Source organism: Macrobrachium nipponense, chromosome 35 (genome assembly GCF_015104395.2).
Source record: "Macrobrachium nipponense isolate FS-2020 chromosome 35, ASM1510439v2, whole genome shotgun sequence".
In the NCBI taxonomy this organism is placed as follows: domain Eukaryota; kingdom Metazoa; phylum Arthropoda; class Malacostraca; order Decapoda; family Palaemonidae; genus Macrobrachium; species Macrobrachium nipponense.
The window spans coordinates 55,814,633-55,829,360 of record NC_061096.1 but is presented as its reverse complement, the minus strand read 5'-3'; the positions used below and the strand labels follow the sequence as shown (position 1 = coordinate 55,829,360).

Genomic DNA, 14,728 nt, shown 5'->3' with positions numbered 1-14,728 from the left:
TATGTCTAGACAATTCAAATGTTTGATTATTTTAAAATCATTACCTGTGTGAAATGTTTGTTATCGTTAAGACTGTGCCAAGAAAGACGAGAGGAAACAGTGCTGACATTTTTATAAAGAATTTTCCAGGCAGGTTTTTCTGTTCAGAAAAACGCTCTGAAGTTTAGTGCGCTGGCTCATACTGTAAAGTAGCAATTTCCAGGATGTTGACGTCTTACTCGAGTCGTCGCTTTTTTTAACTTCGAAATAGTTGAGCATTTCGCCGGGAGTGGAAAGAAATCATGCTGCTTCTTCACTGGATTTTGCCTTCAGCTTGTCTGGCGTTAACTTCTACATGTCAGGTAAACAAAAGCATGCGACTTGGTTTTGTTCATTAAGGTCTGTCCACACTATACTCTGCTTTTTTCCTTCTGTCCATCCGCTTGTGGTGTTTTCGCATGGTAACACTGCGTCCCGGGCTTTAAATAGTTACGCTATGTGTAAGTTTTAGGTAAATAAAAGGATATCTGGGTGTACATTTGCAACTGAAAAGTGTATTTATAATTTACAGTATGCGAATTACACCGTTAATATTAGAAATAAGGTTATTATTATTGTTGAATGTAAGCTGAATGTAACTATGTAAAGCCCGGGACGCAGTGTTACCATACGCAAACACCACACGGTGGTGGACAGCTGGAAAAAAAAACAGAGTATAGGAAACATTGTTTCCAAACTGTTTGCAAACAATGTTTCCTGTGCCGATCTCAGTTGCCGTCAGGATTCTTGTCGGTGCAGTAGCCCTTGTATTCTACTTGGCTATTTTAATGCATTCGAGGAAGGATAAAAGAAAGAAAAAGTGATAGGTGAGGAAGCTTATAGAAAAAGGAGCGTGTCATGCTGACTTGCTTCTGGCGGAATTGAAAATAGATACATCTATACATAAACATATACGTACATTGTACATGTACATATATGCATGTCTACAAAAACATATAGATACATTATACATGTATATAAATACATATACAGACAGAAACACAAAATGTTTTCCATTCTGGATGGGAAACAAACACCCGGTAAAAAATGTTTGCAAGAACAATGTTTCTTACAGTGGACAGACCTTTAGACTTTAATCTAAATGCCAAGGAATGTATGGGGAGGAGAAAGGCTTATTAGAGAATTACAAATGAAATTTTGAAAAGCTTCTTCAACGGTAGTTAAAGAAAAAAAAAAGTCATGCAATGAAATAATTTGCTTTCACCATAAGTTCATGAGAAGACTATAAAAAAGGAATAAGATGAAATATTTAGCATGCGTCTTAAAAGTCTCTAGTACAAAGTGCTTTGAAGAACGATAAAATAACCCTTAACATATCGCCAGTTTCATGACTTTCAAAGTCTGGGTCCTATACTTTTCAAAGACAGTAAAAATGATCACGAAATAAACCTATAGAAGTGGTAATAAATTGGGAATAACATTTACCGGAGTGGCTCTCTCCCTCTCTCATTACTATACTCTGTTTTTTTCCATCTGTCCATCCGACTGTGGTGTTTGCGAATGGTAACACTGCGTCCCGGGCTTTAACTAATATCCTATTTCGAATATTAACGGTGTAATTCGCATACAGTAAATTATTAAACCACTTTTCAGTTGCAAATGTACACCCGGATATCCTTTTATTTCCCTAAAACTTAGACAGCGTAACTATTTAAAGCCCGGAACACAGTGTTACCATGCGCGAACACCACAAGCGGATGGCCAGATGGAAAAAAAACAGAGTATAGATCAGGAACATACCTTGCGCCTGACTTTGACCCCGGATATGCACCAAGGCAGGCATTGTATAATGTATGAGGATTTGTGACATCGCAAACTGCCAAATTTAAACCATTCCATGGCGTTCTTATTAACTGAACATTGACTGAACAAGGCGTGATCCGACCTCCGGCTTACTCGGGACCCGTCAAGATTTTCCCCTCGTGCATAGGTTGTAAACATCATGTTCCCAACTTTTAACGTAATTAAAACGTGCTAGAATCTATGGTCAAATAGAGCCTTGTTTCACCAACGAGAATTGAAATAAATACGCTGTATTTTATTAGAAATAATTTTTTTGTACTGCTTAACATACACATTATTTATTTTTTGTATTTGCTTTCTAATAAGTACACGATAAATATCGTATCCTAAAATGCCTGTATCTTTAACTGAACTTGAAACACCTTTTTAGGCTTCTTCCATAGACCTTTCCTACCCCAAAACAAGAACAACGACAAGAGCAGTTTGTAGGCTTATAAACCCCGAGTAAGCGAAAAGTATGAGGCTTAGGCTATTTTCATTACCGCTAAATTTAGCGGTAATTTATGCGATCCCTAAATGGCTCACAACGTAAAAAAAAATATTAGACCATGAGATATTGATACTGAATATCAACGTGACCAATCAATGTACTGCAAATAGTTAGTGATGCAACAGCTAAGAAATTATTGCAATGAATAGAAAACACAGTCCTAAAAAAGATTATGTATAGCCCACAGTTATTTCAGCGAACACTTCAGTACCCCAAGTTCTGCACGCAGTATTCGTTCTTGAGTATTCAGTTTTCGTAAGGAATAGTTGATCATGTTTGGTGGGTACCTGAAAAGTGAGGGGCTAGCGCTGACTGCTTGCAATCCGCTCGCGTCCATTTGTATATTTAGCGCTAAGGATGGCGCCATTACTGGTTGACATTCATGCATCCCATGTATAATGTGCTAACAGGAAGATACTTTAGTGAAAGCTATCCCACAGAACCAGGACGACTGCCCTGCCGGGGAGTACTGCGAGAACCGATATGCATACACCTGCCAGTGCTTGGACAGTTATGTCAGAGTTGGCGAAGCCTGTCTCCCTAAAGGCTACAAAGGAGAAGCTTGCGTCGACGACAGACAGTGTTCACATGCTGGCTTCATCTGCCACCAGTCGGTGTAAGTTCGCTTTGATTCCATACCCTGAAATGAGACATTTAAATGTGAGACTATACAAAAAATGTAGATTCACATCAACCGTGCATTTGATGTCTAGGCCAGTCCCTTACGACGCTCCTGATTGGTTGTTGATAAGCCAATCACAGGGATGGAAACTTTCAGTCTCTCGAGAGCTCACATAGGCAGGATGTATGTTCCACCGCTCCTCCTGAGGGATACGTCTCTCAGGAGAGGTGGAACAGCCAATTAGGAGCGTCGTAAGGGACTGGCCTTGACATCAAATGCACGGTTAATGCGAATCTACTGTAGTAGTATTTGATCTCGTTCATAAGGAGGTGGAATCACTAGAAGAATCAAAACTCTACTGATTCATTCATCATTTTCAATAATACGTATAGTCATTATTCTTGTGACTTTTTGTTTGAAAAATCTATTCATAAATGATTTTATGTCCTTTTTTTACATAACCCAAAAGTAATGTGTGAAAGACATTTTGACTCCGCAATCGAGATGGCTGCTCATGAGAGAGAGAGAGAGAGAGAGAGAGAGAGATAAGTTGAAGAAGCGATATCATACAATACTTGTACGAAGACCTATCACTTTCTCCTGTTCGTCTCGAATTTTCTAAAAGTTTTGGAAAAGATGATCTTTGAAAAATATCACCTTTGAGGTTAACAAAAAGAAGTCATACCAATTTGTTTACAAGAGTTTTGTCACATGATCCTGAGTATACTATGATGTGGGTTTTATAAAGAACCAACATTCTATGGCATTGCAACTTTCCACACAAGAGCCAAAGTTCCGTTTAGCGAGTAGAAACAACACTACCATTAAGCGTTAGTTTCGTTCCATCGTTTCAGTGACATAGTTTCGTTCCATCGTTTCAGTTTTGCCACTCATTCAAATTTGGCTGAGTTCTAGGATATATTGTTCGCCACACCACACTAAACAGATTCGTGAAGTATACCACTTTATGTTGTTGTAAACAACGACTGATTTCTACGCTGCATGTGTTGAAAACATGGACTTCCTTAAACGTCAGCCTGCGGAGAATATCATGAAATTCTTTGCACTCTGCAATGCCATTTGCAGAAACTGTTGTACCTCAGGCAAGTCAACTTAAGAAGATTATTAAAGATTAGATGATCTATTGCATCGTCTGAAAATATGATATACAATTGCTTGTTGTGATTGAATGTTATACTTACTCAAACGGCCATGAGGCCCACAATATCTACTTGTTATTAAAACGTATGCCAATGATTTTCATATTCCGAAGAAAATCTTATTAATCTGAAGGTTTTATATCTGTTTTGTCCTGAGCATTTGGGTTTTAAACGTTTAAGAATGAAGTCTTGAAAGAACATTTATCCAAGTTCCCGTAACCTTCATTTTTCATAAATAAAGATGACGCTAATTTCATTGAACTAGGAATGTGGCTTTTTGCGTTTGGCCTTGAGTTGACTTTATTTATCTTGCCTGTAAGTGCTGATGTTCATTTTTTAAGTTGAGTGTTTAATAAATCAGTGGGTGGTACACGTAAAAAAAGAACATCCGACTGGCTTTTACAAAGTAACTTAAGACTCAGGAAGAAGGGAGAGAGAGAGAGAGAGAGAGAGAGAGAGTGAGAGAGATTGATAAGATGAAGATTTCTGGACACATGACATCTTGAAAGTTTACAAATATAATAACGCAAATCAGGTGTTCGAAACAAAAAATTCTTTAACTGTCAGCATAAAGATCGAGGTGAAATGATGTCATCAATCAATTTTGGGTGAAATTTCCTTTTAGATTATGATTCAATATTCTTTTTTTTTTTAGCTGATAGGTAAGATGGGGGAAAGAAGAGCGAGGGCAGTTAGCTAGCTAACCGTAGTAGGGAATAGTTTGGAAAGTTAAGTATTAGTAAGAGTATTGTAAAGTGTGGTTTATCCACAATTATTAGGTAAGTGTACAATTTTCTAACTAATATTAACATAATACAATAATGATTATACATTATATTGACATGATGAATTGTACAGATTACATATCAATATTCTTCCAGGCCAAGAAAACGTCGATTTGAAGCCATTAACTCCGAACACCCTCGTTAGCGATCCAGGTTCCTCATGGTCCCTCCCTTTGCATTCCAGATGCGGCTGCCCCGACGGACGAGAGAAACCGGACGGAACGTGTTCCAAATCTGCCAAGTCAGAGTCAGTCTTTGACCCGGCGCTTCTTGGAAGCCGACAAACCGCCGGGGAATCATTCCAGCACCCAAAATCAGCAGCTCCGGGAAAGTCCAGGCTGTCGGCGGTGGATACACGGGCGCCATCGCCATCTGCGCTTTGGTCTTCATCTGTTTCTCCGTTCTGCTCGTCACCACCGCCTACAATTTCCGGATGCGGAACCGCCGTCTCGAAGAAGTGAGATCTATTCTCGATGCCCACGCTGCTAGCGCTGCCCACGCCCCTCATGCCCGCCGGGCCTCTATCGGGAGTGTGAGGGATGCCCCTCCGTCTTATCACACGCTGTCTCCTCCCTCTTACGAACAAGCCACTGGCCAGCCAATTGTCTCCTCATTGAGACCAGTCGCGTCACTGAGGGGATTGAGTTACGGCCTCGATTTGGAAACGGCGCCGGCACCCGCCGACGCCTCAGATCAAGACACGTCAGTGTCTGCTCAGGCGAGTGGCACAGCTTCCAACGGGACGCTCGCCCGTGCTCGGGAGTCCTCACCTTCGTTCCTTAGAAGAAAAGAGTGAGCGTGGTCTGAGAAGGGGCTTTTACAAAAGTAGACAGTATAACCTATTTACGCTACACTGAAACCAGACAAGAAACTGTCAGCAAAGAACTATCACTTCTTCTCAATTAACCGTTCTCGTTCAAGGCCGAAGCTCCAAGAAGAAGAATAAAGAGGGATTCTGTGTCTGCTGTCTTAGGGGAAAAAAAATCAGGATTATTTTAGGAAAATAGCCAAGGACAGCAAACCACAACCCATAATGGATGGAAACTAGACTGAAGAGATATGGCACATCCCATTGTGGGAACTTCTTTACATACAAAATATGACACATGGAATAAACTGCCACCAGAAGTTGTAAACAGCAAGTGTGGAAGAGTTTAAAAGAAAGCTAGACAAAATCATTAGGACACTGTGAATAAACAGTAACACCTCCTCCTAGAGATAAGTGAGCACACGATGTCTCCTCGGATGGACTAACAAGTCTTTGAGACATCCAAATCCTTGTAACTCCTTGTAACTTGTAACCTGTTTAGAAGAGATCCCTCGCGAAATTCAGTGAGTACCAATGGCAGAAAAGTAAGGGAAATATAATGATTTAACTATAATCACTGATAGATCTAAAACAAAAGTAAAGGCGTTGTAAACGATTCGCTTCGTTTCGGGTGCCGTTTCTTGGAAATCAGCGGATATGGTTAAACAATCCCGATTGTCACATGTAATGCCAAGATCTATAAGATAGAATATTAAAAAGATGAATTGCTCTATCCTCAAGATCGTTCCCGTGGTTTCAGAAAAGTTCACTCCGGGTAGGGTAGGTTGGTGTTGCTATCAATTGGCTGTTTACAAACTCCTCTTTTTCAGTCAAGGATTTACAACAGTTTAATCAGTGAGCCAGAAGTGCCTTATGGGAGATATACCACAGTGCGTAGTACAGTAGTAGAATAAGGGAAGTTATTAGTGTAGTGCAATGAAATATTTTGTATTTATGCATTATCATATTCAAAGGAAATATAAAGCGCTTTCATTTCATTACAAATTGGAATTGTAGCACGCTCGATATATTATATTCATATCGATGTATACTGTATTCAGCCTTCTCTCTCTCCTCTCTCCTCTCCTCCTCTCTCTCTCCTCTCTCTCTCTCTCTCGCTCCTCTTCGGGGTCTCTCTATCTCTCTCTCTCTCTCTCTCTCTCTCTCTCTCTCTGTGTGTGATGGCTTGGGTTATTTTGTATAAGTGATTGATCATTCTAACCTTGTAAAAAAAAGTGTGATCTTGATCTTTGTCCTTTAAAGATCATACTTGTAAACTTGATTATTAAGAGGGAAGACTACTAATAAGTAACTTCTATGCAACATTTAAACCATAAAAAAAATCTGTCTGTGACCTGCAATTTTAATCATTGATTATTTAACTTTTAAAAGTACGCGCCAGAAATTTGGGAGCTTCTACTTTGACCAATTTCGCATAAAAACCAGACATCTGAAGAAAGTCACCTATTAGGGGTTTGCAAAAAGTTCCATCAACATGTTATAGGCATTGTACGTAAGGCCTCGTATATTTATAAGTGATAAAATCAACCCAACTTGTTTCAGGTCATTTGTCCTTCCTTTGCTAGAGTACTTGTTTGTTTGTTTGTTTGTATGGTGTTTGACGTTGCATTGACCCAGTGGTTATTCAGCAACGGGACCAACGGTTTTACGTGACTTCCGAACTACGTCGAGAGTGAACTTCTATCACCAGAAAGATACATCTCTGACCCTTAATGGCATGCCCGAGAATCGAACTCGTGGCCACCGAGGTGGCAGGTCAAGACCAGACCGATTACGGCTCTGAGGCGCTCTTACTACTGTTCTACGGTGCGGACGGCTGCTTCTGCAACAGTTACCTCTTTTAGACAGAGTGGTTCGTGGTGGTTAGGTTTCTGTTTCCTAACATTAGCAATTATGACTTGGTCCTTAAATTTTCTTCGTATTTTCACAATTGACTTACATTTCCTATCCATTTATTGTTAATTTATTTTCTTTCTTTTCTAATAATTGATCTCTTCTTTCTAAATATATTCAAAACAATTCACTCATTTTCAGAAGTAATATATTTCTTGAATATATTACCAGTAAAATGCTAATTATCCTCTGATCTCCTATTACGTTAGACCTCTAAACCGACTCTGACCATGATCTCTAAAGGCGCTTGTAGTTTCAGCAGCCTTCTTGCAAGTTTTAAGTCAATTTTTTCCAACTGAGTACCATCCGCGCTTGCTATCACTCACTTTGTACTTTAAATTTCATCCACACTTCTTTAAAGAATGGCCATTTAACATTATATATATGCACATTTATTCGCGCTTTCCAATTAACATTAATTACGTGCGTGTAAACATTGTATTAGGCCTATTTTGTGGTTAGTATGATTTGATTTTCTCTTACTCTGGTAGTAAGCCTACAAACTATTTTGTTGTTGTTCTTATTGTTGTTGGGGAGAAGGAAAGGTCTATAGAAAAGCCTAAAAAGGTCTGAAAAAAAGGTGTTTTACATTGAGGTAAGGATACAGGAATTTTAAGATAGAATATTTATGATTCAGTTATTAGAATGAAAATGTAAAAATAAATAAATAAATATATAAATAAAGTGCATGTTAAACAGTACAGAAAATTATTTTTAATAAAATTATAGCGTATAGTTAATTTACTTTTTCAGAATAGGGTAAGAAAAGTAATGTTTTCGCTGTTCTTAGTGTTCATCCCCATATAGATTTAATTCTAATACTAAGAGTTGTGATTATATGAACAGTAACAATTGATATCTACTATATCGTGGGACGTAATAAACGAATCATATAAAATACCTAACGTAACATTCGTTTCAAGCTTCATACGCTACATGCATGCGTATTGAGTAGATTAATATGTGCCTTTGGAATTACACCACAAGAGGATCGGACGCACAAATAAGTGACGAAGGTTCCCACGCTCACGTCTTCGCGCGTCTGCGCAGTGCGCACTTCGACGGTCTGGGAGAGCTATACGGTCTAGACCTAGACCGTGGGGTGAGCTTAAAACCCAAGGTCTAGGGCTTATAACCAGTGCCCAGGGTTCTCGTCTTACATTCGAACTTGACGATATCGATCCCAGCGCCGAATGGCAGGATTTTCCCATGGACCGGCCGAGGGAAGGAACGACTTAAAGTTTTTATAAATAAACTGCGATTGGTTATGGGGCGAAGGCCAGAAGTGCATCCATATTGAAGAACGCCTCGATCAGTTGAAAGAGGAAACAGGAAATAAAAAAAATATAGTTATCTTTTAACAGACAACTAATGAAAAAAAATGTTCTCCCAGTTTTCTGTACTACAGCGTATAATCAAAGTCACCGAAAATTAGGTCTATCTTTCGGTGGTCTCGGTATACTGTTGTATGAGCCGCGCCCCATGAAACTTTGACCACGGCCCAGTGATGGCCTGGCCTTGATCGTTGCCAGAAGCGCGATTATGACTAACTTTAACCTTAAATACAATAAGTACTACTGAGGCTAGAGGGCTGTAATTTGGATGTTTGGTGGATGATCAACATACCAATTTGCAACCCTCTAGCCTCAGTAGTTTTAAAAAAACTGAGGGAGGACAGAAAAAGTCTGGACAGAAAAAAAAAAATAAATCAATAGCACAAAGTTATCATCTCTGTCGCATTGGTGCATATTTGGTTTAAATGCTCTCGGAATTTTCTCTAGCCATTGTTCTCATTATGAAGAAAAGGAAGATATTTGCTTGAGTTGGCGATGGACACTATCCTCTTATCAAACTATCCTGCTTTTATTATTTAATTGGTAGTGTTTGAAAAAGAAAGCTGTCTTTCAGAACTAGACTTAATTGCTTTTGAATCTCGGATTCTGATAGGGATTTATAGCTACCGTCCATCGTTGTAACTGACGCAATTATAAATAAATTTCTTTTGTGGAAATTATTGTGTAAAGCTTGTCAGAAAACAGTTTTCTTCAGTATCCGTATTACTTATGTTTTCACACGAATTGCTTATTGCATTGAAGGACGATTATTTCCATGAATCTCTGTTAGACCGTACAGGATTTTGATAGAAGTGCCGTGTCAGTGGAACTATATATATATATATATATATATATATAATTATATATATATATATATATATAGATATATACACGCGCGAACGACGCGTGAATGATGACTATAGTACCATAAAATTCCGCTCATTACTACAAAACCACGGGTCCGCGCCAAGGGGTATAATTCACAGACCGCATGGAGACATCACGTCTCGTCTCCATTATTATTAACCACCCTGACGGGAAGACGTGACATCTCGAGAGTGTCTGCGATTCTGTGAGACTGTGAGTTACATAAATCTCTGTTCCTTAAGCTTGTGGTGTTACCGTATTCATTGCGGTTGTAATATTCTTCATTTTTGAGCCGTGAGGGAGGGTGAAAGGGTGTCAAGAAGATACAAGGATTTTGTGAGCTATAAACATACACACACACACACACACACACACACACACACATATATATATATATATATATATATATATATATATATATATAGATATATAATATTATATTACATTCTTTATTAGTAAACTGCAAGATACTATGAAGGAGAATGACAAAGTCAAAATCTTTCAGTCTACTAACAACCATTCTCACTCGCTGGTAAACAGAGATAACGGCCAAAGGCCAAGCACTGCTGGGATCTAAGAGGTCTTTCAGCGCTGAAACGGAAATTGAAAGTAAAAGGTTTGAAATGTGTAACAGGAGGAAAACCTCGCAGTTTCACCGTGAATCAACTGTTAGGAGAGGATGGAAAGTAAGATGGATGAAACACAATATATACGAAAGGGGTTGTAGCTAAGAACCGAAGGCACGTTGCAAACAACCTTAAGTTATGCCTACAGTGAACCGCACGAGGTACACTGACGGTACTAACCAACGGCCCCCCACACCACCCGCCCGCCCTCATCAGTACGGGAGATCGACTGAGTACTACTCTGTTTTTTTCATCTGCCCATCTGCCTGTGGTGTTTTTGTATGGTAACACTGCGTCCGGGCTTTAGATAGTTACATTCAGCTTACATTCAACGATTATAATAATATCCTATTACGAATTAACGGTGTAATTCGCATACAGTAAATTATTAAAACACTTTTCAGTTGCAAATGTACACCCAGATATCCTTTTATTTACCTAAAACTTACACAGCGTAACTATCTAAAGCCTGGGACGCAGTGTTACCATACAAAAACACCACAGGCGGATGGACAGACGAAGAAAACGTATAGCTGTCGGTTTATGGATACAACATATTATAATCTAAGACTAAACTCTTTAGTAATAAATGCATCTGAATTGACAGGTACCTGTTATAACATCATATTTGTGTCACCGTAGGTGGATAGTGCCGTCAGCGGGCCTTACCCGGTGCACTGTAGTCATTATTAAGGTTCGTTCCAGCATCCCTTCGGCCTCAAGTTGCAGCCCCTTTCATTCCTTTTACTGTACCTCCGTCTGTGTTCTCTTTCTTCCATTTTACTTTCCACCCTCTCCTAACAATTGATGCGTATAGTGCAACTGCGAGGATTTCCTCCTGTTACGTCTTTCATCCATCTTACTTTCCACTCTTTCCTAACAGTTGATTCACGGTGCAACTGCGAGGTTTTCCTCCTGTTACACATTTAAAATCATTTACGGTCGATTCCCGTTTCAACGCTGAATCCCCTCGTAGGTTCCACAAAGCCTAAATTCCGTATTCTCTCTATCTAACCTAATTTTATAACGTTCGGTGCACAGCAGCATCTCAAAATACCCCAGAGTTCAGCGGATAATAGATAGTAAATCAGAGAGCAGAGAATGTTTTCTCTCGTGATAAATATAAGGCGGGAAAATGTGGATCGGGAGATGAAAAAGTAAGAATATGAAAACAGCCATTACCAGTATACTTGACCTTAGAGCAAGTTACCTTGGAATGAATACCTGATTTTTCTTCATTTCCATAAACCTATCCATCAGGTTCATCTCTTCGTTGCCTCTTATCTTCTATATTGTTTTCATTAATTTTACTCGTGTTTAGTATAATTCTCTCCCATCGGCGAAAGATCCTTGATTCTTAATTTTTCATGTATTATTATGGATTTAGGTCGGAGGGAGTTTCCAGCTGACAGCTTCGATGCGTGAGGCGAATACGTTTCTGTAACCTTATCCGAAGCCATTTGCATCCTGCGTCTAATGAAACCCTCTGGGTGATGTGGGTGGGTTGGTTATATCATATGGTATATCTCGTGAAATCTCGCAGACGATATCTGCTAGACCAATATCATGTGGGGAAATCCTGTTTAGCGAGGAAGTTGGATATATTAATGATTCTCCGATTACGCATAAACAAAAATTGCTTGCTCGTCTTGTAAGTGCTAATAATTATCTACTATGGGCAATGGCCAATTGTACTCTACGTACATGCTATTGAATATTAAATAATAAAGGAATAACGAGTTGTAAGACGCATTTTCTACTCACGACGACATAGCCGAGTAACTCTAAAGGTCAGTCCGGATGATCAAAATTTCTGCGCAGATCTTGGCACTGTGCCTAAAACGTTATCGTCTAGGGTTCATACTGAAGGCTTCTTAAGCCACATCGTTTCCAAAAATATGGATAGTGAATTTAACTGCAACAGACGACACCAAAAAGTTAACCGTCTATAGTATCACCCTTACGAATCGATAAGTATCCAACATACAAATGATTTGCGGTAGACGAGATGATCTACTACAGAATTGGAGTCCTTTGATTCTATACCTATGAAGGGAAACGACATGCTAGAACTTGCTAGAACAATGGCTCTAGTATGTCGTCAACCTACATCGAAAGTTTGACCTTTCCTGTTTCTGCCGGTCGAGTTATCGATCAACTTGCATAAATATTAATCAGCAGTGTCAGTGAACTCTGGTCTTCCATCAGATGATGTCACTATGAGAGAGAGAGAGAGAGAGAGAGAGAGAGAGAGAGAGAGAGAGAGAGAGAGAGAGAAACGACTGATTTTAACATTCTGCTTACGGAATTCATGTATGTTCCCGTTGAATAAATAGAATAAAGAAATAAGAAATGATGAGGCAACGCGTGTGAGTAAAATAAATAAGAAATGATGAGGCAAAACTATAAACCACTGAGTCACGGGAAACACACGTATATATTGATGGGTAACCTTAGACGCTTGCTCCTATAAAACTCGGCCGAATTGACCCTTGGAGCCTCATAGCGAACTACAGATAAGACAGACCATAGTCGTTGTCGGCAATGAGTACAAAGATTTCGAAACTTCGAACTGACGGAAGTTTCGATTAGAACGTTAATTCAGCGGGTGATGGGATACAACAGCTCGAAGTCCAAGGAGAATTGTTCAAAATCTCATATGACAAACCTCATCAGGTGAAGTTTGTAGTCCTGAACAAATGACATCAAGGCTGCAGTATGGCAGTGAGCTAAAGAACACATCCATTTAGAAATTGTTAAAAAATACCTTACTAAGTTTCCAGTGTCTCATATAATTACGTTTAACGTAATGAGAACAAGATTGACAAATATCAGTATCAAAAGATACAGCGCATAAGAATTGTTGTAATATATGAATGTTTTACGTAACAGTACCAGTAAATAAGAACACGATCGCAATTTCATAACAAAAATATACACATATTCACACATACCTATATGAAGATAACCGAGAGAGCACCACGTTGGCCAACAATGAAGGTTATCAACCCCTCTGCTCACACATACCTATCGTTTTAGTTAGCATAAGACTGAGAAGAAAAGGGAAGCGCTGAGGTCAGCTTGAACTTTTGGATGAAGACCGAAAGTTCCTGGGTCAGTTTCTAGAGTGATGAAGGCTCTTTAGACTATCTGTGTAAAATCCCACTGTGCCGATCTTGGCCGAATTACGAAAGTATTTACCTGTTAGTTGGGCGACTGTGTAGTTGTAAATGCTGGAGGGCATGACTCGTGAGGCTGTATTGATGTTGCAAAAAGACAGAGAAGAAATAGAAGATTAAGTCTTAAATCTCTATAGTTTTAATGAAATTTAGGCTGTTAAGACAAGTACCGGGCTCTGTCGGCCATTCAACACTTAAGACAGTATAACAAGAGAAGAGTTGGAGTTGTTAGCCAGATAACCTACGTAAACAGATACAGAAAACAAAAGGCAAGGCTGGGAGAAAACACTACTTTACACTAACAAGCAGAGAAAACGGATAACGAGACTGAAGGGAGGTAAAATACAAGTTTAAGAGCGCCTCAGTGGCGTGGTTGGTTTGGTGTTTGCTTCTCACCTCGGTGGTCGCGGGTTCGATTCTCGGCCATTCCATTGAGGAGTGAGAGATGTGTATTTCTGGTGATAGAAGTTCACTTTCGACGTGGTTCGGAAGTCACGTAAAGCCGTTGGTCCCGTTGTTGAATAACCACTGGTTCCATGCAACGTAATAAATACAAACAAACAAAATAAAAGTTTGAAAAAATGGCGCAGCTAGGCCAAAGGGACGCGGCAAACCTTCGTCTAAACCAACAGTGAAAAAAAACATTCAAGAATAAAGACTGCACAATTTCTATGATCCAATAATCGAACTTTTCTGCCGAGCATGAGCCTCTGATGTAAGCGGTCCTCTGAAATGCCCAGATAATGACAAGTTTGTCATATCAATATTACAAGAATTTACCAGTATTTGTGTGAATTTAATTTCGTCTTATTCATAAACATGTTTGCTCTAGGTATAGTGAGTTTATTTGTTCCATTTTTCTAACCATAGATAGCTATATCTGTCGTCATACCATTTTCAACCATAGCTTTTGTCTGCCATTGTTTAAATTCACTGAATATTTCAGTGGGTGAGCTGCCTATACCTGGCATTTTTCTGTATGACATATTCGCAGTTTAATCTAGTACACGTGGTAGCTACCACAGGTTACAAAGATCACATTTGGAAGTAATTCCAGTCATTATCGAGACAATTACTATATTCATTTGTCAATGCAAATTG

The 14,728-nt window shown here is 39.2% G+C and overlaps 1 protein-coding gene and 1 long non-coding RNA gene across 2 annotated transcripts in view; both read left to right on the top strand.

The window, feature by feature from the left end:
- Nucleotides 1-204: 204 nt before the first annotated feature.
- LOC135208798 (uncharacterized) lies at nucleotides 205-5,303 on the top strand. The gene is made up of 3 exons (XR_010313220.1): nucleotides 205-341; nucleotides 2,773-2,948; nucleotides 5,084-5,303. It is a non-coding gene; the product is annotated as an uncharacterized LOC135208798 (long non-coding RNA).
- Nucleotides 5,304-10,014: 4,711 nt separating this feature from the next.
- Nucleotides 10,015-14,728, top strand: part of LOC135208796 (GMP synthase [glutamine-hydrolyzing]-like) — a 108,418-nt gene continuing 103,704 nt past the window's right edge. Inside the window, 1 exon segment of the mRNA XM_064241327.1 lies at nucleotides 10,015-10,035. The gene's annotated coding sequence lies outside the window, so the exon portion shown is untranslated.